General features: G+C 60.8%; 2 non-coding genes across 2 annotated transcripts; both read right to left on the reverse strand.

The window, feature by feature from the left end:
- Positions 1 to 2,505: 2,505 nt before the first annotated feature.
- LOC131866979 (5S ribosomal RNA) lies at positions 2,506 to 2,624 on the reverse strand. Its single transcript, XR_009365577.1, has one exon. It is a non-coding gene; the product is annotated as a 5S ribosomal RNA (ribosomal RNA).
- A 7,804-nt stretch (positions 2,625 to 10,428) lies between these two features.
- On the reverse strand, positions 10,429 to 10,547 carry LOC131866980 (5S ribosomal RNA). Its single transcript, XR_009365578.1, has one exon. It is a non-coding gene; the product is annotated as a 5S ribosomal RNA (ribosomal RNA).
- Positions 10,548 to 22,500: the final 11,953 nt, after the last annotated feature.

Consider the following 22,500-nt stretch of genomic DNA (forward strand, 5'->3'; position numbering starts at 1 on the left):
CCCCCTCTTTTTTTGTCAGAGCGTTTGGTGGGGTTTCTCGCATTGGCTCTTCCCAGGCCCGGTTGTTGGGTGCGCTCCCACCCTGGCGCGCGCGAAGTTGGAAGTTGGGTTAATTGCCCGGGCGCGCACCTTCGCCAGGGTGGGCACCTTGGTGCGCACACCTTGGCTGGGCTGCGCACCAGGGCGGGCTCAAGATGGCACCAGCATTCCCTTTTTCTCACTATCTTTCAAAACGGAAATTTTAAAATCTCGTTTTTTTTTTGCCTTTTATGGAAATTAGTGAAGGCATCGCATCAAAGGTGCGCACCTCGCTGCCCACCTTGGTGTGCTCCGAGGTGCCCACCACGGTGCGCAACGCCGGTGCGAACCCGGGAGCGCCCCGATGTGTGCTCCAAGGTGCGGCGTGCACGAAGTCGGACCCCGGTTTGCCCCGGGTGCGCACCTCGCGTGCACCTTGGTGCGCACACCTTGGCTGGGTTGCGCGGCCTGGTGGGCACCATGGTGCGCACCAAGGAGCGCTCCGAAGTGTGCTCCAAGGTGCGGCGTGCACGAAGTCGGAGCCCGGTTTGCCCCGGGTACGCACCTCGCGTGCACCTTCGCCGGGGTGGGCACCTCGGCTGGGTTGCGCGCCCTGGTGCGCACCAAGGAGCGCTCCGAAGTGTGCTCCAAGGTGCGGCGTGCACGAAGTCGGAGCCCGGTTTGCCCCGGGTGCGCACCTTCGCCGCGGTGCGCACCATGGCGTGCACGAAGTCGGAGCCCGGTTTGCCCCGGGTGCGCACCTCGCGTGCACCTTCGGCGGGGTTGCGCGCCCTGGTGGGCACCATGGTGCGCACCAAGGAGCGCTCCGAAGTGTGCTCCAAGGTGCGGCGTGCACGAAGTCGGAGCCCGGTTTGCCCCGGGTGCGCACCTCGCGTGCACCTTCGGCGGGGTTGCGCGCCCTGGTGGGCACCATGGTGCGCACCAAGGAGCGCTCCGAAGTGTGCTCCAAGGTGCGGCGTGCACGAAGTCGGAGCCCGGTTTGCCCCGGGTGCGCACCTCGCGTGCACCTTCGCCGCGGTGGGCACCATGGCGTGCACGAAGTCGGAGCCCGGTTTGCCCCGGGTGCGCACCTCGCGTGCACCTTCGCCGGGGTGGGCACCTCGGCTGGGTTGCGCGCCCTGGTGCGCACCAAGGAGCGCTCCGAAGTGTGCTCCAAGGTGCGGCGTGCACGAAGTCGGAGCCCGGTTTGCCCCGGGTGCGCACCTCGCGTGCACCTTCGCCAGGGTGGGCACCTCGGTGCGCACACCTTCTCAATGTTTTCTTGCCTTTTCTGGAAATTGGTGAAGGCAGCGCATCAAAGGTGCGCACCTCGGTGTGCTCCGAGGTGCGAACCCGAGAGCGCTCCGAGGTGCCCACGAAGTCGAAAGTCGGGTTAATTGCATTGTTTTCCCCGGGTGCGCTCCGAGGTGCGCAACATCGGCGCGCACCAAGGAGGGCTCCGAAGTGTGCTCCAAGGTGCGCACGATGGCGTGCACCTCTGGTGCGCACGATTCGGAGCTCGGTTTGACCGGGGTGCGCACACCTTGGCTGGGTTGCGCACCTTTTGTGCGCTCCAAGGTGCGCACGAAGTCGGAGCTCGGTTTGCCCCGGGTGCGCACCTTCGCCAGGGTGCGCACCTTGATGCGCACGCCTTGGCTGGGCTGCGCACCTTGGTGGGCGCCATGGTGCGCACCTTTCGTGCGCTCCAAGGTGCGCACGAAGTCGGAGCTCGGTTTGCCCCGGGTGCGCACCTTGGTGGGCGCCATGGTGCACTCCGAGGTGCCCAAGATTGGTGCGCACCAAGGAGCGCTCCGAAGTGCGCTCCAAGGTGCGCGCGAAGTCGAAAGTTGGGTTAATTGTCCGGTTTGCCTCGGGTGCGCACCTTGCGTGCACCTTCGCCAGGGTGGGCGCCTTGGTGCGCACACCTTGGCTGGGCTGCGCACACCTTGGCACCCGCGTTTCCTTCATTTTAAATTTTTTTTTTTTACAATCTCTCAAGTGGGAAATTCTATAATCTCAACTTTTTTTGCCTTTTCAGGAAACTTTTGAATGGAGCGCATCATTGGTGCGCTCCGAAGTGTGCTCCAAAGCTCTCTCCAGCTGCGTGCACCTGCCCCGGCCGCGCACCCGGCCCCGCCCAGCTTCGCTCACCTGTCCCGGGCGTCTGGTGCGGAACCTTAGAGTAAGAAACATCACCGTGCACCTTGGCCAACGTGCGCGACTCGACCGAGCGCGCACTGGCCGAGGTGCACACCGATTTCACCTGGGTGCGCGCGCAGCACCTCGGGCGCACCGGGGTGTGCGCACAACGCCCGGGTTGCACCGTGGCCTGTGTGCTCGGGGCGCCTCGGGTGCGCGCTCGGTGTCGCCCCCCGCGCGCGCGGTAGTGCGGGCAGCGCACCCCGGCCCGGCCCGGCCCCGACGAGAACGCAAACGGGCAAAAGGTTTATTCAAATAGCATTGCGACGCCCGGCGAAAAACTAAAAAAGGGTGCAACACCGGGACTTCCCGGGAGGTCACCCATCCCAGTACTACTCCGGCCCAAGCGCGCTTAACTGCGGAGTTCTGATGGGATCCGGTGCACTAACGCTGGTATGATCGCACCCGTTATGAGCTTGTCGCAGTGTGTACTTAGCAAACCGCGACCCACGTGCGAATCCACCCCGGCCACCCACCCCCGTCGAGGTGCACACCCTCCCTCGCGAAGTGCGCCCCGTTCGCCAAGTGTGAGCCCTGCCCGGGTGCGCGCACCTTGCTAGGGCGTCGGGTGTGCACCCGGCCCGGCCTACGTGCGTGCACCTGGAGGGGGCGTCGTGTGCGTGCAGTGTCCCGTCTGCAACGCGGTGCCCACACACCACCTCGGGCGCAACGACCTGCGCTCACATGTGGGCCGAGTGCACCTTGGTGCATGTTCGGGGCGCCTCGGGTGCACGCTCGATCTTGCCCCGGTGCACCAAGGCGCTCGGTTTGCCCCGGGTGCGCACTTGGTGCAAGGTGGGCACCCAAAATAGGGATCAAGCACCAAAACACAAGTTTCGGGATGCAAAATGGGACCCAAGGACCACAAATGCGTTCCAAGACCCATGATGGGTCCACGAGAACAAAAATGTGTTCCGAGACTTAATAAACAAATATTGGGTTTTAGGAGAAGAAACATGCTCTGATGCCCAAAACGAGAATCGACCCCGAAAAGGCCACAGGCCAAAAGTGGGATGCGAGACAAAAAAAAATGGGACCCGAGGACCAAAATTGGGTTCCCAGGTCGAAGACAGGGCAACCGGACAAGAAACGACCTCTAAGGCTCGAAATGAGTCCCGACGACTAAAACTTGACAAGAAGCACCCATCAGGCACCCAACTCGACACCCATGGGATGCCGACCCACCCGGGCTTCCACCTAGCACACCTTGGCACCCACCCACCCTCGCACCCAACCTCGCACCCAACTTAGCACCTTTGAACCCACATTGGCACTCACCCTGACCCTGGCACCTTGGAACCCACATTGGCACTCACCTTGACCCTGGCACCCACCTTTGCACTCACCTTGGGACCCACCCTGGCTCCCACCTCGGCACCCACCCAGACACCCACCTTGGTTCCTTGGCACCCACCTTGGATCCTTGGCACCCACCCCGACACCCACCTTGGCACGCAACTTGGCTACTTGCCACCCACCTTGGCTCCTTGACGCCCACCCCGACAACCACCCCGTGACCTACCCTGGCTAGGGTTGGTGCACACCCACCCTGGTGCCCACCTTGGCACCCACCCTATGACCCACCTTGGCACGCACCTTAGTACCCACCCCGTTACCCACCCTAGGACCCACCCCGTGACCCACCTTGGCCAGGGTGGGTGCCTTGGTGCGCACAACTTGCCTGGGCTGCACACCAGGGCGGGCTCAAGATGGCACCCGCGTTCCGTTTTTTTCACTATCTTTCAAAACGGAAATTTTAAAATCTCATTTTTTTCTTTTTTTTGCCTTTTCTGGAAATTAGTGAAGGCAGCGCATCAAAGGTGCGCAATGCTGGTGCGAACCCGGGAGCGCTCCGATGTGTGCTCCAAGGTGCGGCGTGCACGAAGTCCGAGCCCGGTTTGCCCCGGGTGCGCACCTCGCGTGCACCTTCGCCGGGGTGAGCACCTTGGCTGGGTTGCGCGCCCTGGTGCGTACCAAGGAGCGCTCTGAAGTGTGCTCCAAGGTGCGGCGTGCACGAAGTCGGAGCCCGGTTTGCCCCGGGTGTGCACCTCGGGTGCGCACCTCGCGTGCACCTTCGCTGCGGTGGGCACCTTGGCTGGGTTGCGCGCCTTGGTGGGCACCATGCAGTGCACGAAGTCGGAGCCCGGTTTGCCCCGGGCGCGCACCTCCGCCAGGGTGGGCACCTTGGTGCGCACAACTTGCCTGGGCTGCGCATCAGGAAGGGCTCAAGATGGCACCCGCGTTCCGTTTTTTTCACTATCTTTCAGAACGGAAATTTTAAAATATCATTTTTTTTTGCCTTTTCTGGAAATTAGTGAAGGCAGCGCATCAAAGGTGCGCAACGCTGGTGCGAACCTGGGAGCGCTCCGATGTGTGCTCCAAGGTGCGGCGTGCACGAAGTCGGAGCCCGGTTTGCCTCGGGTGCGCCCTGGTGGGCACCATGGTGCGCACCAAGGAGCGCTCCGAAGTGTGCTCCAAGGTGCGGCCTGCACGAAGTCGGAGCCCGGTTTGCCCCGGGTGTGCACCTCGGGTGGGCACCTTGGTGCGCATGCCTTGCCTGGGCTGCGCACCAGGGCGGGCTCAAGATGGCACCCGCGTTCCTTTTTTTTCACTATCTTTCAAAACGGAAATTTTAAAATCTCATTTTTTTTTGCCTTTTTCTGGAAATTAGTGAAGGCAGCGCATCAAAGGTGCGCACCTCGCTGCCCACCACGGTGCGCAACGCCGGTGGGCACCCGGGAGTGCTTCGAAGTGTGCTCCAAGGTGCTGCGTGCACGTTGTCGGAGCCCGGTTTGCCCCGGGTGCGCACCTCGCGTGCACCTTCGTCGGGGTGGGCACCTTGGCTTGGTTTGCCCCGGCTGCGCTCCGAAGCGGGGTTATTGGAGCGCCGCCTCTTTTTTTGTCGGAGCGTTTGGTGGGGTTTCTCGCATTGGCTCTTCCGAGGCCCGGTTACCACCCTGGCGCGCACGAAGTCGGAAGTAGGGTTAATTGCCCGGGTGCGCACCTTTGCCAGGGTGGCACCTTACCTGGGCTGCGCACCAGGGCGGGCTCAAGATGGCACGCGCGTTCCGTTTTTTTCACTATCTTTCAAAACGGAAATTTTAAAATCTCCTTTTTTTTTTGCCTTTTCTGGAAATTAGTGAAGGCAGCGCATCAAAGGTGCGCACCTCGCTGCCCACCTTGGTGTGCTCTGAGGTGCGCACCCGGGAGCGCTACGAAGTGTGCTCCAAGGTGCGGCGTGCACGTTGTCGGAGCCCGGTTTGCCCCGGGTGCGCACCTCGCCTGCACCTTGGCCGGGGTGGGCACCTTGGCTGGGTTTGCCCAGGGTGCGCTCCGAAGCGGGGTTACTGGAGCGCCCCCTCTTTTTTTGTCAGAGAGTTTGGTGGGGTTTCTCGCATTGGCTCTTCCCAGGCCCGGTTGTTGGGTGCGCTCCCACCCTGGCGCGCGCGAAGTTGGAAGTTGGGTTAATTGCCCGGGCGCGCACCTTCGCCAGGGTGGGCACCTTGGTGCGCAAACCTTGGCTGGGCTGCGCACCAGGGCGGGCTCAAGATGGCACCAGCATTCCCTTTTTCTCACTATCTTTCAAAACGGAAATTTTAAAATCTCGTTTTTTTTTTGCCTTTTATGGAAATTAGTGAAGGCATCGCATCAAAGGTGCGCACCTCGCTGCCCACCTTGGTGTGCTCCGAGGTGCCCACCACGGTGCGCAACGCCGGTGCGAACCCGGGAGCGCCCCGATGTGTGCTCCAAGGTGCGGCGTGCACGAAGTCGGACCCCGGTTTGCCCCGGGTGCGCACCTCGCGTGCACCTTGGTGCGCACACCTTGGCTGGGTTGCGCGGCCTGGTGGGCACCATGGTGCGCACCAAGGAGCGCTCCGAAGTGTGCTCCAAGGTGCGGCGTGCACGAAGTCGGAGCCCGGTTTGCCCCGGGTGCGCACCTTCGCCGCGGTGGGCACCATGGCGTGCACGAAGTCGGAGCCCGGTTTGCCCCGGGTGCGCACCTCGCGTGCACCTTCGCCGGGGTGGGCACCTCGGCTGGGTTGCGCGCCCTGGTGCGCACCAAGGAGCGCTCTGAAGTGTGCTCCAAGGTGCGGCGTGCACGAAGTCGGAGCCCGGTTTGCCCCGGGTGTGCACCTCGCGTGCACCTTCGCTGCGGTGGGCACCTTGGCTGGGTTGCGCGCCTTGGTGGGCACCATGCAGTGCACGAAGTCGGAGCCCGGTTTGCCCCGGGCGCGCACCTCCGCCAGGGTGGGCACCTTGGTGCGCACAACTTGCCTGGGCTGCGCACCAGGAAGGGCTCAAGATGGCACCCGCGTTCCGTTTTTTTCACTATCTTTCAGAACGGAAATTTTAAAATATCGTTTTTTTTTGCCTTTTCTGGAAATTAGTGAAGGCAGCGCATCAAAGGTGCGCAACGCTGGTGCGAACCTGGGAGCGCTCCGATGTGTGCTCCAAGGTGCGGCGTGCACGAAGTCGGACCCCGGTTTGCCCCGGGTGCGCACCTCGCGTGCACCTTGGTGCGCACACCTTGGCTGGGTTGCGCGCCCTGGTGGGCACCATGGTGCGCACCAAGGAGCGCTCCGAAGTGTGCTCCAAGGTGCGGCGTGCACGAAGTCGGAGCCCGGTTTGCCCCGGGTGCGCACCTCGCGTGCACCTTCGCCGCGGTGGGCACCATGGCGTGCACGAAGTCGGAGCCCGGTTTGCCCCGGGTGCGCACCTCGCGTGCACCTTCGCCGGGGTGGGCACCTTGGTGTGCAGACCTTGGCTGGGTTGCGCGCCCTGGTGGGCACCATGGTGCGCACCAAGGAGCGCTCCGAAGTGTGCTCCAAGGTGCGGCCTGCACGAAGTCGGAGCCCGGTTTGCCCCGGGTGTGCACCTCGGGTGGGCACCTTGGTGCGCATGCCTTGCCTGGGCTGCGCACCAGGGCGGGCTCAAGATGGCACCCGCGTTCCTTTTTTTTCACTATCTTTCAAAACGGAAATTTTAAAATCTCATTTTTTTTTGCCTTTTTCTGGAAATTAGTGAAGGCAGCGCATCAAAGGTGCGCACCTCGCTGCCCACCACGGTGCGCAACGCCGGTGGGCACCCGGGAGTGCTTCGAAGTGTGCTCCAAGGTGCTGCGTGCACGTTGTCGGAGCCCGGTTTGCCCCGGGTGCGCACCTCGCGTGCACCTTCGTCGGGGTGGGCACCTTGGCTGGGTTTGCCCCGGCTGCGCTCCGAAGCGGGGTTATTGGAGCGCCGCCTCTTTTTTTGTCGGAGCGTTTGGTGGGGTTTCTCGCATTGGCTCTTCCGAGGCCCGGTTGCCACCCTGGCGCGCACGAAGTCGGAAGTAGGGTTAATTGCCCGGGTGCGCACCTTTGCCAGGGTGGCCACCTTACCTGGGCTGCGCACCAGGGCGGGCTCAAGATGGCACGCGCGTTCCGTTTTTTTCACTATCTTTCAAAACGGAAATTTTAAAATCTCCTTTTTTTTTTGCCTTTTCTGGAAATTAGTGAAGGCAGCGCATCAAAGGTGCGCACCTCGCTGCCCACCTTGGTGTGCTCTGAGGTGCGCACCCGGGAGCGCTACGAAGTGTGCTCCAAGGTGCGGCGTGCACGTTGTCGGAGCCCGGTTTGCCCCGGGTGCGCACCTCGCCTGCACCTTGGCCGGGGTGGGCACCTTGGCTGGGTTTGCCCAGGGTGCGCTCCGAAGCGGGGTTACTGGAGCGCCCCCTCTTTTTTTGTCAGAGCGTTTGGTGGGGTTTCTCGCATTGGCTCTTCCCAGGCCCGGTTGTTGGGTGCGCTCCCACCCTGGCGCGCGCGAAGTTGGAAGTTGGGTTAATTGCCCGGGCGCGCACCTTCGCCAGGGTGGGCACCTTGGTGCGCACACCTTGGCTGGGCTGCGCACCAGGGCGGGCTCAAGATGGCACCAGCATTCCCTTTTTCTCACTATCTTTCAAAACGGAAATTTTAAAATCTCGTTTTTTTTTTGCCTTTTATGGAAATTAGTGAAGGCATCGCATCAAAGGTGCGCACCTCGCTGCCCACCTTGGTGTGCTCCGAGGTGCCCACCACGGTGCGCAACGCCGGTGCGAACCCGGGAGCGCCCCGATGTGTGCTCCAAGGTGCGGCGTGCACGAAGTCGGACCCCGGTTTGCCCCGGGTGCGCACCTCGCGTGCACCTTGGTGCGCACACCTTGGCTGGGTTGCGCGGCCTGGTGGGCACCATGGTGCGCACCAAGGAGCGCTCCGAAGTGTGCTCCAAGGTGCGGCGTGCACGAAGTCGGAGCCCGGTTTGCCCCGGGTACGCACCTCGCGTGCACCTTCGCCGGGGTGGGCACCTCGGCTGGGTTGCGCGCCCTGGTGCGCACCAAGGAGCGCTCCGAAGTGTGCTCCAAGGTGCGGCGTGCACGAAGTCGGAGCCCGGTTTGCCCCGGGTGCGCACCTTCGCCGCGGTGCGCACCATGGCGTGCACGAAGTCGGAGCCCGGTTTGCCCCGGGTGCGCACCTCGCGTGCACCTTCGGCGGGGTTGCGCGCCCTGGTGGGCACCATGGTGCGCACCAAGGAGCGCTCCGAAGTGTGCTCCAAGGTGCGGCGTGCACGAAGTCGGAGCCCGGTTTGCCCCGGGTGCGCACCTCGCGTGCACCTTCGGCGGGGTTGCGCGCCCTGGTGGGCACCATGGTGCGCACCAAGGAGCGCTCCGAAGTGTGCTCCAAGGTGCGGCGTGCACGAAGTCGGAGCCCGGTTTGCCCCGGGTGCGCACCTCGCGTGCACCTTCGCCGCGGTGGGCACCATGGCGTGCACGAAGTCGGAGCCCGGTTTGCCCCGGGTGCGCACCTCGCGTGCACCTTCGCCGGGGTGGGCACCTCGGCTGGGTTGCGCGCCCTGGTGCGCACCAAGGAGCGCTCCGAAGTGTGCTCCAAGGTGCGGCGTGCACGAAGTCGGAGCCCGGTTTGCCCCGGGTGCGCACCTCGCGTGCACCTTCGCCAGGGTGGGCACCTCGGTGCGCACACCTTCTCAATGTTTTCTTGCCTTTTCTGGAAATTGGTGAAGGCAGCGCATCAAAGGTGCGCACCTCGGTGTGCTCCGAGGTGCGAACCCGAGAGCGCTCCGAGGTGCCCACGAAGTCGAAAGTCGGGTTAATTGCATTGTTTTCCCCGGGTGCGCTCCGAGGTGCGCAACATCGGCGCGCACCAAGGAGGGCTCCGAAGTGTGCTCCAAGGTGCGCACGATGGCGTGCACCTCTGGTGCGCACGATTCGGAGCTCGGTTTGACCGGGGTGCGCACACCTTGGCTGGGTTGCGCACCTTTTGTGCGCTCCAAGGTGCGCACGAAGTCGGAGCTCGGTTTGCCCCGGGTGCGCACCTTCGCCAGGGTGCGCACCTTGATGCGCACGCCTTGGCTGGGCTGCGCACCTTGGTGGGCGCCATGGTGCGCACCTTTCGTGCGCTCCAAGGTGCGCACGAAGTCGGAGCTCGGTTTGCCCCGGGTGCGCACCTTGGTGGGCGCCATGGTGCACTCCGAGGTGCCCAAGATTGGTGCGCACCAAGGAGCGCTCCGAAGTGCGCTCCAAGGTGCGCGCGAAGTCGAAAGTTGGGTTAATTGTCCGGTTTGCCTCGGGTGCGCACCTTGCGTGCACCTTCGCCAGGGTGGGCGCCTTGGTGCGCACACCTTGGCTGGGCTGCGCACACCTTGGCACCCGCGTTTCCTTCATTTTAAATTTTTTTTTTTTACAATCTCTCAAGTGGGAAATTCTATAATCTCAACTTTTTTTGCCTTTTCAGGAAACTTTTGAATGGAGCGCATCATTGGTGCGCTCCGAAGTGTGCTCCAAAGCTCTCTCCAGCTGCGTGCACCTGCCCCGGCCGCGCACCCGGCCCCGCCCAGCTTCGCTCACCTGTCCCGGGCGTCTGGTGCGGAACCTTAGAGTAAGAAACATCACCGTGCACCTTGGCCAACGTGCGCGACTCGACCGAGCGCGCACTGGCCGAGGTGCACACCGATTTCACCTGGGTGCGCGCGCAGCACCTCGGGCGCACCGGGGTGCGCGCACAACGCCCGGGTTGCACCGTGGCCTGTGTGCTCGGGGCGCCTCGGGTGCGCGCTCGGTGTCGCCCCCGCGCGCGCGGTAGTGCGGGCAGCGCACCCCGGCCCGGCCCGGCCCCGACGAGAACGCAAACGGGCAAAAGGTTTATTCAAATAGCATTGCGACGCCCGGCGAAAAACTAAAAAAGGGTGCAACACCGGGACTTCCCGGGAGGTCACCCATCCCAGTACTACTCCGGCCCAAGCGCGCTTAACTGCGGAGTTCTGATGGGATCCGGTGCACTAACGCTGGTATGATCGCACCCGTTATGAGCTTGTCGCAGTGTGTACTTAGCAAACCGCGACCCACGTGCGAATCCACCCCGGCCACCCACCCCCGTCGAGGTGCACACCCTCCCTCGCGAAGTGCGCCCCGTTCGCCAAGTGTGAGCCCTGCCCGGGTGCGCGCACCTTGCTAGGGCGTCGGGTGTGCACCCGGCCCGGCCTACGTGCGTGCACCTGGAGGGGGCGTCGTGTGCGTGCAGTGTCCCGTCTGCAACGCGGTGCCCACACACCACCTCGGGCGCAACGACCTGCGCTCACATGTGGGCCGAGTGCACCTTGGTGCATGTTCGGGGCGCCTCGGGTGCACGCTCGATCTTGCCCCGGTGCACCAAGGCGCTCGGTTTGCCCCGGGTGCGCACTTGGTGCAAGGTGGGCACCCAAAATAGGGATCAAGCACCAAAACACAAGTTTCGGGATGCAAAATGGGACCCAAGGACCACAAATGCGTTCCAAGACCCATGATGGGTCCACGAGAACAAAAATGTGTTCCGAGACTTAATAAACAAATATTGGGTTTTAGGAGAAGAAACATGCTCTGATGCCCAAAACGAGAATCGACCCCGAAAAGGCCACAGGCCAAAAGTGGGATGCGAGACAAAAAAAAATGGGACCCGAGGACCAAAATTGGGTTCCCAGGTCGAAGACAGGGCAACCGGACAAGAAACGACCTCTAAGGCTCGAAATGAGTCCCGACGACTAAAACTTGACAAGAAGCACCCATCAGGCACCCAACTCGACACCCATGGGATGCCGACCCACCCGGGCTTCCACCTAGCACACCTTGGCACCCACCCACCCTCGCACCCAACCTCGCACCCAACTTAGCACCTTTGAACCCACATTGGCACTCACCCTGACCCTGGCACCTTGGAACCCACATTGGCACTCACCTTGACCCTGGCACCCACCTTTGCACTCACCTTGGGACCCACCCTGGCTCCCACCTCGGCACCCACCCAGACACCCACCTTGGTTCCTTGGCACCCACCTTGGATCCTTGGCACCCACCCCGACACCCACCTTGGCACGCAACTTGGCTACTTGCCACCCACCTTGGCTCCTTGACGCCCACCCCGACAACCACCCCGTGACCTACCCTGGCTAGGGTTGGTGCACACCCACCCTGGTGCCCACCTTGGCACCCACCCTATGACCCACCTTGGCACGCACCTTAGTACCCACCCCGTTACCCACCCTAGGACCCACCCCGTGACCCACCTTGGCCAGGGTGGGTGCACCCACCCTGGTGCCCACCTTGGCACCCACCCATCCTAGCACCCAGCCTGTGACCGGGCTTGGAACCCAACCTTGCACCCGCACCCGTCTTGGCCAGTGTGGGTGCGCACCCATCCTGGCACCCACGTTGTGACACACCCTTTAACCCACGCACCCTAGCACCCACGTTGGCACCCACCTTGGAACCCAACCTAGCAACTTGGCACCCACCCCGTGACCCACCTTGGCATCCACCATAGCAGTCGCCGACTTGGCACCCACCTCGGCACCCACCTTGACACTTGTGGACCCACCTTGCCACTCACCCTAGCATCGACCCATCCTAGCACCCACCCTGGCACCTTTGCACCCTAGCACTCACCCATCCTAGCACCTAACCTGTGACCCACCTTGACACTCACCCTCGCACCCACCTTGGAACCCAACCTAGCACCCACCCACCCTGACACCAACCCTAGCACCTACCCACCCTTGCACCCACCCTGTGACCCATCTTGGCACCCACCCATCCTACCACTCAACCTATCACCCACCTTCTCACCCACCTTGGCATCCACCTTAGCACCCACCCACACTGGCACCTTGGCACCCACCTCGGGCAAGGTGGGTGCACACCCACCCTGGCACCCAATTTAGAACCCACCGAGCATGTTACCCACCTTGGCACCCACATTGCAGCCCACCCTAGTACCCACCCTATGACCCACATTGGCATCCACACCCTAGCACCCAGGCACCTCGACACCCGCCTTGACACCCACCCTAGCACTGAACCTGTGACCCACCTTGGAACTCACCCTAGAACCCACCCACCCTGTGAACCACCTTGGCATCCACCTTAGCACCCACCCACCTTGGCACCCACTCTAGCACTCACCCATCCTAACACCCAACTTGTTACCCACCTTGGCACCCGCCCTCGCGTCCACCTTGAAACCCACCCTAGCACCCACCCACGCAGGAGCCCACCTTGGCACCCAACCTAACACCCACGCATCCTGGCACCCAACTTGTGACCCACCTTGGAACCCACCCTAGTACCCACCTTTGAACCCACTATATCACCAACCCACCTTGGCACCCACCCTATGACCCTCTTTGGAATCCACCCTAGCACGCACCCACCCTGGCACCCACCATGGAGCGCACCCTAGCACCCACCCACCTCGGCACGCACCTCAACACCCACCTTGGTGTGCGCACTGCGCCAACCTCTCAAAGACCCTATGTGGTGCGCTCCAAAGTGTACACCTTTGGTGCGCTCCAAGGTGCGCACCTTTGGTGCACACCGAGGTGCACACCAAAGTGTGCACCGAGGTGAGCACCAAAGTGCACTCCAGGGTGCACACCAAGGCGTGCACCTTTGGTGCGGTCAATGCAAACGAATTCGGAAGTTGGGGTCGATGTCCTAATCGCTGCTGTAGACTACACGTATGAGAATCGGACAAATAGCTTTATATAGGGGAGGTGTTGCGTTTGATGGGTCGACTCCCCTGGTTGTGTGCACTGCACCAACTTCAAAGACCCTGTCTTGTTTAAGAAGTCAAAAGTTGGGGTGGATGTCCTAATCATTGCTGCAGTCTACGCATGTATGAGAATCAGACAAATAGCTTATATAGGGGAGGTGTTGCATTCGGTGGGTTGACTCCCCTGGTTGTGCGCACTGCGCCAACCTCAAAGACCCCGCATAGCAGAAGAAGTCGGAAGTCGGATTTTGGTGAGCACCAAGGCGTGCACCTTTGGTGCGGTCAACGCAGACGAATTCAGAAGTTGGGGTGGATGTCCTAATCGTTGTTGCAGGCTACACATGTATGAGAATCAGACAAATAGCTTATATAGGGGAGGTGTTGGGTTTGATGGGTCAACTCCCTTGGTTGTGCGCATTACGCCAACCTCAAAGACCTTGTTTTCGTTAAGAAGTCAAAAGTTGGGGTCAATGTCCTAATGGCTCCTGCAGGCTACACATGTATGAGAATCGGACAAATAGCTTATATAGGGGAGGTGTTGGGTTTGATGGGTCGACTCCCCTGGTTGTGCGCATTACGTCAACCTCAAAGACCTTGTTTTCGTTAAGAAGTCAAAAGTTGGGGTCGATGTCCTAATTGCTCCTGTAGACTACACATGTATGAGAATCAGACAAATAGCTTATATAGGGGAGGTGTTGGGTTTGATGGGTTGACTCCCCTAGTTGTTCGCATTACACCAACCTCAAAGACCTTGTTTTCGTTTAGAAGCCGAAAGTTGGGGTCGATGTCCTAATTGCTCCTGCAGGCTACGCATGTATGAGAATCAGACAAATAGCTTATATAGGGGAGGTGTTGGGTTTGATGGGTCGACTCCCCTGGTTGTGCGCATTGCGCCAACCTCAAAGACCCTGCATTGCGGATGAAGTCGAAAGTCAGAGTTTGGTGTGCTACAAGGTGTGGTCGAAGGTGCTCACCTAGGTGTGCACCTTTGGAGCACAGGAAAAGTGCCCTCCAAAAGTGCGCACCTTTGGAGTGCACAAAAGTGCCCTCCAAAAGTGCGCACCTTTGGAGCGCAGAAAAGTGCCCTCCAAAAAGTGCCCTCCAAAAGTGCGCACCTTTGGAGCGCAGAAAAGTGCCCTCCAAAAAGTGCCCTCCAAAAGTGCGCACCTTTGGAGCGCAGAAAAGTGCCCTCCAAAAAGTGCCCTCCAAAAGTGCGCACCTTTGGAGCGCAGAAAAGTGCCCTCCAAAAGTGCGCACCTTTGGAGCGCAGAAAAGTGCCCTCCAAAAAGTGCCCTCCAAAAGTGCGCACCTTTGGAGCGCAGAAAAGTGCCCTCCAAAAAGTGCCCTCCAAAAGTGCGCACCTTTGGAGCGCAGAAAAGTGCCCTCCAAAAAGTGCCCTCCAAAAGTGCGCACCTTTGGAGCGCAGAAAAGTGCCCTCCAAAAAGTGCCCTCCAAAAGTGCGCACCTTTGGAGCGCAGAAAAGTGCCCTCCAAAAAGTGCCCTCCAAAAGTGCGCACCTTTGGAGCGCAGAAAAGTGCCCTCCAAAAGTGCGCACCTTTGGAGCGCACAAAAGTGCCCTTCAAAAGTGCGCACTTTTGGTGCGCACCAAGGCGCTGGTTCGGTCGTTGCAGGCGAGTTCGGAAGTTGGGGTCGATGTCCTGAGCGGAGGTGCAAACTACACAGGTGTCGGAATCGGACAAATAGCTTATATAGGGGAGGTGTATGCTTCGATGGGTCGACTCCCCAGGTTGAGCGCACCGCGCCAACCTCAAAGACCCTACGGTATGGATGAAGTCGGAAGTTGGGTCCGATGACCAATTCGATTAGTAGGTATGCTCATGAGGTCGGAATTTGGGTCCGATGACCTGCCATGTGCAGGAAGGCGAATGTTGACACTGTGCGTTGCAAGGTGCACACCAAGGCGCTGGTGCGGTCTTTTTAGTCGAGTTCGGAAGTTGGGGTCGATGTCCTGATCGGAGGTGCAAGCTACACAGGTGTGGGAATCGGACAAATAGCTTATATAGGGGAGGTGTATGCTTCGTTGGGTCGACTCCCCGGGTTGAGCGCACCGCGCCAACCTCAAAGACCCTACGGTATGGATGAAGTCGGAAGTTGGGTCCGATGACCGATTCGATATGTAGGCATACTCGCGAGGTCGGAATTTGGGTCCGATGACCTGCCACGTGCAGGAAGGCGAATGTTGGCACTGTGCGTTGCAAGGTGCGCACCAAGGCGCTGGTTCGGTCGTTGGAGGCGAGTTCGGAAGTTGGGGTCGATGTCTTGATCGGAGGTGCAAACTACACAGGTGTGGGAATCGGACAAATAGCTTATATAGGGGAGGTGTATGCTTCGTTGGGTCGACTCCCCGGGTTGAGCGCACCGCGCCAACCTCAAAGACCCTACGGTATGGATGAAGTCGGAAGTTGGGTCCGATGACCGATTCGATATGTAGGCATACTCGCGAGGTCGGAATTTGGGTCCGATGACCTGCCATGTGCAGGAAGGCGAATGTTGGGACTGTGCGTCGCAAGGTGCGCACCAAGGCGCTGGTGCCGTCGTTGCAGTCGAGTTCGGAAGTTGGGGTCGATGTCCTGGTCAGAGGTGCAAACTACACAGGTGTGGGAATCGGACAAATAGCTTATATAGGGGAGGTGTATGCTTCGATGGGTCGACTCCCTGGGTTGAGCGCACCGCGCCAACCTCAAAGACCCTACAGTATGGATGAAGTCGGAAGTTGGGTCCGATGACCGATTCGATACGTAGGCATATTGGCGAGGTCTGAATTTGTGTCCGATGACCTGCCATGCGCAGGAAGGCGGAATTTGGGTCCGATGACCGAGTTGATGGCGTGCCATGCGCAGAAAGGCGGAATTTGGGTCCGATGACCGAGTTGATGTTGATGGCCCGCCATGCACAGGAAGGCGGAATTTGGGTCCGATGACCGATTTGAAGGCGTGCCATACGCAAAAAGGCGGAGTTTGGGTCCGATGACCGAGTTGATATTGATGGCCCGCCATGCGCAGGAAGGCGGAATTTGGGTCCGATGACCTGACATACGCATGGAGTCCGACTCGGGGGCCGATGTTCGATTCGATGACTTGCATTGTGGGTAAAGTCGGAAGTTGTGGTCTTTGACCCGATTCGATGACCAGACTTCGGCTGCTTGAGAATCGGACAAATAACTTATATAGGGGAGGTAGTGTTCTCGAGCATCCTCCCCCCGTGCCCGTTTATGTCGATTGATGCTGGTGCTCGACTGGTTGGAGCGCTCGGATGCAAAAATCTTGCACCAGGATTTATCGATTGTGATGGACACGGCAAGTCTCCTGATTGCTATGCAGGAGCTCATCGTGAATCTCTATGCGGCCTTGGTATGGACTCGACCTGCGGAATGGTTCGGCAATGGTAGTCGCTCCAACACGTCCTTGCAATGGCCACAGAGGTGATTCGACTAGAGCTCCAGTCTAGCTTTTGGGTTGCTTGGCGGACTGGTATAGCCGCGATCGAGTTCCGGCCATGAACGTTTTAGATAGCTCTTGGGCTTTCTGGGACGGAAGTCGGAAGTTTGGGCTGTTGTCCGATTTGATGACCATTCTTCGGATGTGTGAGAATCGGACAAATAACTTATATAGGGGACTGTGTTGTCTCACGCAGCCCCCTCCGTGCCCCTCTATCTCGACCGATGTTGGTGCTTGAAAGGGTTGGGATCGCTCGGATTTATAAACGTGCACCACCATTTGTCGAGTGTGAGGGACGCGGCAGGTCTCCTAAATGCTATGCGGGCGCTCTCTGAGAATCTCTATCCGGCCTCGACACAGACTAGTCTTGCTGAATGGTTTGGCACTGGTAGTCGATCCAACACGTCGTTGTTGTGGCCGCCTAGGCGATTCGATTCGAGCCCCCGTCTAGCTTTTGGGTTGCTTGGCGGATTTTGCCCTATCCGCAAGTGAGCTCGGTCCCTAAACGTTCGAGAAACCCGATTGCTATGCGCCGACTCTCTTTCTTGCGAGCCTCCATCTAGCTTTTGGGTCTCTACGGAACGGAAGTCGGAATCTGGGACCGTTGTTTGATTCGACGAGGCAGACTACGGTTGTGCGAGAATCGGACAAATAACTTATATAGGGGAGGTGTTGACTGGAGCATTCTCCCCCGTGCCCCTCTAACTCGACCAATGCTGGCGCTCGAACGGTGGTAGCGCTCGGATTTTCATTGAGCGCCAGCATTGGTCGATTTAGAGGGGCATGCGAGATTCCCGAATGCTATGCGAGGGCTCTAACGGAAATGTCTATTGGTTTCGGTATGGATGCAATTGCGAGTGGTTCGGCAAAGGTAGTCGTTCCGATGCGTCCATGTCGTGGCCAAATCGATAATTCGATTTGAGCCCTCGTATAGCATTTGGGTCTCTCGATGTGATTCCGCATTCCAGTCCCTTTGGGCACTGCTTGAGCCGCATCCCAGGGGGTTCCCTTCCCAATAATCTGCCTCGCAACCCGATTGCTATGCGGTGAGGCTCCTCGGCCGCCTCGGAACTATCTGTGTATCAGACGCATCGCGGGATAAGGGGTTGGCAACGGTAGTCGCCCCAAGCGCGTCCGATGCTTGGACCATTCCGAGGCGGCCCTGAAGCCTCTTCCGTCTAGCCGTTGGGTCCTTCTCGCCGCATCCCTCGCCTCGCACCCCGATTGCTATGCGGTGAGGCTCCTCGGCCGCCTCGGAACTATCTGTGTATCGGACGCGTCGCGGGATAAGGGGTTGTCACTGGTAGTCGCCCCAAGCGCGTCCGATGCTTGGACCATTCCGAGGCGGCCCTGAAGCCTCTTCCGTCTAGCCGTTGGGTCCTTCTCGCCGCATCCCTCGCCTCGCACCCCGATTGCTATGCGGTGAGGCTCCTCGGCCGCCTCGGAACTATCTGTGTATCGGACGCGTCGCGGGATAAGGGGTTGTCATTGGTAGTCGCCCCAAGCGCGTCCGATGCTTGGACCATTCCGAGGCGGCCCTGAAGCCTCTTCCGTCTAGCCGTTGGGTCCTTCTCGCCGCATCCCTCGCCTCGCACCCCGATTGCTATGCGGTGAGGCTCCTCGGCCGCCTCGGAACTATCTGTGTATCGGACGCGTCGCGGGATAAGGGGTTGTCACTGGTAGTCGCCCCAAGCGCGTCCGATGCTTGGACCATTCCGAGGCGGCCCTGAAGCCTCTTCCGTCTAGCCGTTGGGTCCTTCTCGCCGCATCCCTCGCCTCGCACCCCGATTGCTATGCGGTGAGGCTCCTCGGCCGCCTCGGAACTATCTGTGTATCGGACGCGTCGCGGGATAAGGGGTTGTCACTGGTAGTCGCCCCAAGCGCGTTCGATGCTTGGACCATTCCGAGGCGGCCCTGAAGCCTCTTCCGTCTAGCCGTTGGGTCCTTCTCGCCGCATCCCTCGCCTCGCACCCCGATTGCTATGCGGTGAGGCTCCTCGGCCGCCTTGGAACTATCTGTGTATCGGACGCGTCGCGGGATAAGGGGTTGTCACTGGTAGTCGCCCCAAGCGCGTCCGATGCTTAGACCATTCCGAGGCGGACCCGAAGCCTCTTCCGTCTAGCCGTTGGGTCCTTCTCGCCGCATCCTTCGCCTCGCACCCCGATTGCTATGCGGTGAGGCTCCTCGGCCGCCTCGGAACTATCTGTGTATCGGACGCGTCGCGGGATAAGGGGTTGTCACTGGTAGTCGCCCCAAGCGCGTCCGATGCTTGGACCATTCCGAGGCGGACCCGAAGCCTCTTCCGTCTAGCCGTTGGGTCCTTCTCGCCGCATCCCTCGCCTCGCACCCCGATTGCTATGCGGTGAGGCTCCTCGGCCGCCTTGGAACTATCTGTGTATCGGACGCGTCGCGGGATAAGGGGTTGTCACTGGTAGTCGCCCCAAGCGCGTCCGATGCTTGGACCATTCCGAGGCGGACCCGAAGCCTCTTCCGTCTAGCCGTTGGGTCCTTCTCGCCGCATCCCTCGCCTCGCACCCCGATTGCTATGCGGTGAGGCTCCTCGGCCGCCTTGGAACTATCTGTGTATCGGACGCGTCGCGGGATAAGGGGTTGTCACTGGTAGTCGCCCCAAGCGCGTCCGATGCTTGGACCATTCCGAGGCGGACCCGAAGCCTCTTCCGTCTAGCCGTTGGGTCCTTCTCGCCGCATCCCTCGCCTCGCACCCCGATTGCTATGCGGTGAGGCTCCTCGGCCGCCTTGGAACTATCTGTGTATCGGACGCGTCGCGGGATAAGGGGTTGTCACTGGTAGTCGCCCCAAGCGCGTCCGATGCTTGGACCATTCCGAGGCGGCCCCGAAGCCTCTTCCGTGTAGCCGTTGGGTCCTTCTCGCCGCATCCCTCGCCTCGCACCCCGATTGCTATGCGGTGAGGCTCCTCGGCCGCCTCGGAACTATCTGTGTATCGGACGCGTCGCGGGATAAGGGGTTGTCACTGGTAGTCGCCCCAAGCGCGTCCGATGCTTGGACCATTCCGAGGCGGCCCCGAAGCCTCTTCCGTGTAGCCGTTGGGTCCTTCTCGCCGCATCCCTCGCCTCGCACCCCGATTGCTATGCGGTGAGGCTCCTCGGCCGCCTTGGAACTATCTGTGTATCGGACGCGTCGCGGGATAAGGGGTTGTCACTGGTAGTCGCCCCAAGCGCGTCCGATGCTTGGACCATTCCGAGGCGGACCTGAAGCCTCTTCCCTCTAGCCGTTGGGGCTTTCTCGCCGCATCCCTCGCCTCGCACCCTGATTGCTATGCTGTGAGGCTCCTCGGCCGCCTTGGAACTATCTGTGTATCGGACGCATCGCGGGATAAGGGGTTGGCAGTGGTAGTCGCCCCAAGCGCATCCGATGCTTGGACCATTCCGAGGCGGCCCTGCAGCCTCTTCCGTCTAGCCGTTGGGGCCATCTCGCCGCATCCCCCACCTCGCACCACGATTGCTATGCGGTGAGGCTCCTTGGCCGCCTCGGAACTATCTGTGTATCGGACGCATCGCGGGATAAGGGGTTGTCACTGGTAGTCGCCCCAAGCGCGTCCGATGCTTGGACTATTCCGAGGCGGCCCTGCAGCCTCTTCCGTCTAGCCGTTGGGGCCATCTCGCTGCATCCCCCACCTCCTCGGCCGCCTCGGAACTATCTGTGTATCGGACGCATCGCGGGATAAGGGGTTGGCAGTGGTAGTCGCCCCAAGCGCGTCCGATGCTTGGACTATTCCGAGGCAGCCCTGCAGCCTCTTCCGTCTAGCCTTTGGGGCCATCTCGCCGCATCCCTCGCCTCGCACCCCGATTGCTATGCGGTGAGGCTCCTCGGCCGCCTGGGAACTATCTTCGTATCGGACGCATCGCGGGATAAGGGGTTGTCACTGGTAGTCGCCCCAAGCGCGTCCGATGCTTGGACTATTCCGAGGCGGCCCTGTGGCCTCTTCCGTCTAGCCGTTGGGGCCATCTCGCCGCATCCCCCACCTCGCACCCCGATTGCTATGCGGTGAGGCTCTTCGGCCGCCTTGGAACTATCTTCGTATCGGACGCATTGCGGGATAAGGGGTTGTCACTGGTAGTGGCCCCAAGCGCGTCCGATGCTTGGACTATTCCGAGGCGGCCCTGCAGCCTCTTCCGTCTAGCCGTTGGGGCCATCTCGCCGCATCCCCCACCTCGCACCCCGATTGCTATGCGGTGAGGCTCCTCGGCCGCCTTGGAACTATCTTCGTATCGGACGCATCGCGGGATAAGGGGTTGTCACTGGTAGTCGCCCCAAGCGCGTCCGATGCTTGGACTATTCCGACGCGGCCCTGTGGCCTCTTCCGTCTAGCCGTTGGGGCCATCTCGCCGCATCCCCCACCTCGCACCCCGATTGCTATGCGGTGAGGCTCCTCGGCCGCCTTGGAACCATCTTCGTATCGGACGCATCGCGGGATAGGGGGCTGTCACTGGTAGTCGCCCCAAGCGTGTCCGATGCTTGGACCATTCCTAGGCGGCCCTGAAGCCTCTTCCGTCTAGCCGTTGGGGCCTTCCCGCCCCATCCCTCGCCTCGCACCCCCGATTGCTATGCGGTGAGGCTCCTCGGCCGCCTTGGAACCATCTGTGTATCGGACGCATCGCGGGATAAGGGGTTGGCACTGGCAGTCGCCCCAAGCGCGTCCGATGCTTGGACCATTCCGAGGTGGCCCTGAAGCCTCTTCCGTCTAGCCGTTGGGGCCTTCCCGCCCCATCCCTCGCCTCGCACCCCGATTGATATGCGGTGAGGCTCCTCGGCCGCCTTGGAACTATCTGTGTATCGGACGCATCGCGGGATAAGGGGTTGGCACTGGTAGTCGTCCCAATCGCATCCGATGCTTGGACCATTCCGAGGCGGCCCTGCAGCCTCTTCCGTTTAGCCGTCGGGGCCTTCCCGCCGCATCCCTCGCCTCGCATCCCGATTCCTATGCGGTGAGTCTTCTCGGCCGCCGCGGAACTATACCTGTTATTGCTACTGCATCCTTCGGCTGGTAACCTCCTCTGCCGCCTTGGAACGTTCTCTTTGTCGGACGCGTCGCGGGATAAGGGGTTGGCACTGGTAGTCGCCCCAAGCGCGCCCGATGCATAGACCGCTCCGAGTCGACCTTGCTTTCAGCCTCTCACATGCATAGACCTCTCTGAGTCGACCCTGCAGCCTCTCACGTTTAGCCTTTGGAATCTCGCCTCACAACATGATTGCTATCCTTGATGCATCCCTTGCCTCGAGCCCTGATTGCTTTCTTGGCTGCATCCCTCCTCTCCTCACAGCCCGGTTGTCATCACTGCTTCATCCGTCGCTTCATGCATTCTGGCTGCTGGGCCCTTCCCACCGCACACCTCGATTGCTATCTCTTCTGCATCACACACCCCGATTGCTATCTCTGCTACATCCCTCGGCTCTCACTTCTGCATCCTTCGCCTCACACCTCGATTGCTATCAATGCTGCATCCGTAACCTCACACCCCGATTGCTATGCGGGGAGGCTCCTTGGCCGCCTTGGAAATTTCTGTGTGTCGGACGCACCGCGGGATAAGGGGTTGGCACTGGTAGTCGCCCCAAGTGCGCCCGATTCTTAGACCGCTTCGAGGTGACCTCGTAGCCTCTTTCGTCCAGGCTTCCTGCCTTCAACGCCCTTTTTACACCTCGATTGCTATGCGCGGGCTCGTTGGCGTCTATCACCTCTCTGCGAAGAGTGGCACGATGATTGTTGGGGTAAATCGTAGCAGTCCGATCTCTGG

Source organism: Cryptomeria japonica, unplaced genomic scaffold (assembly GCF_030272615.1).
Source record: "Cryptomeria japonica unplaced genomic scaffold, Sugi_1.0 HiC_scaffold_161, whole genome shotgun sequence".
Taxonomy (NCBI): domain Eukaryota; kingdom Viridiplantae; phylum Streptophyta; class Pinopsida; order Cupressales; family Cupressaceae; genus Cryptomeria; species Cryptomeria japonica.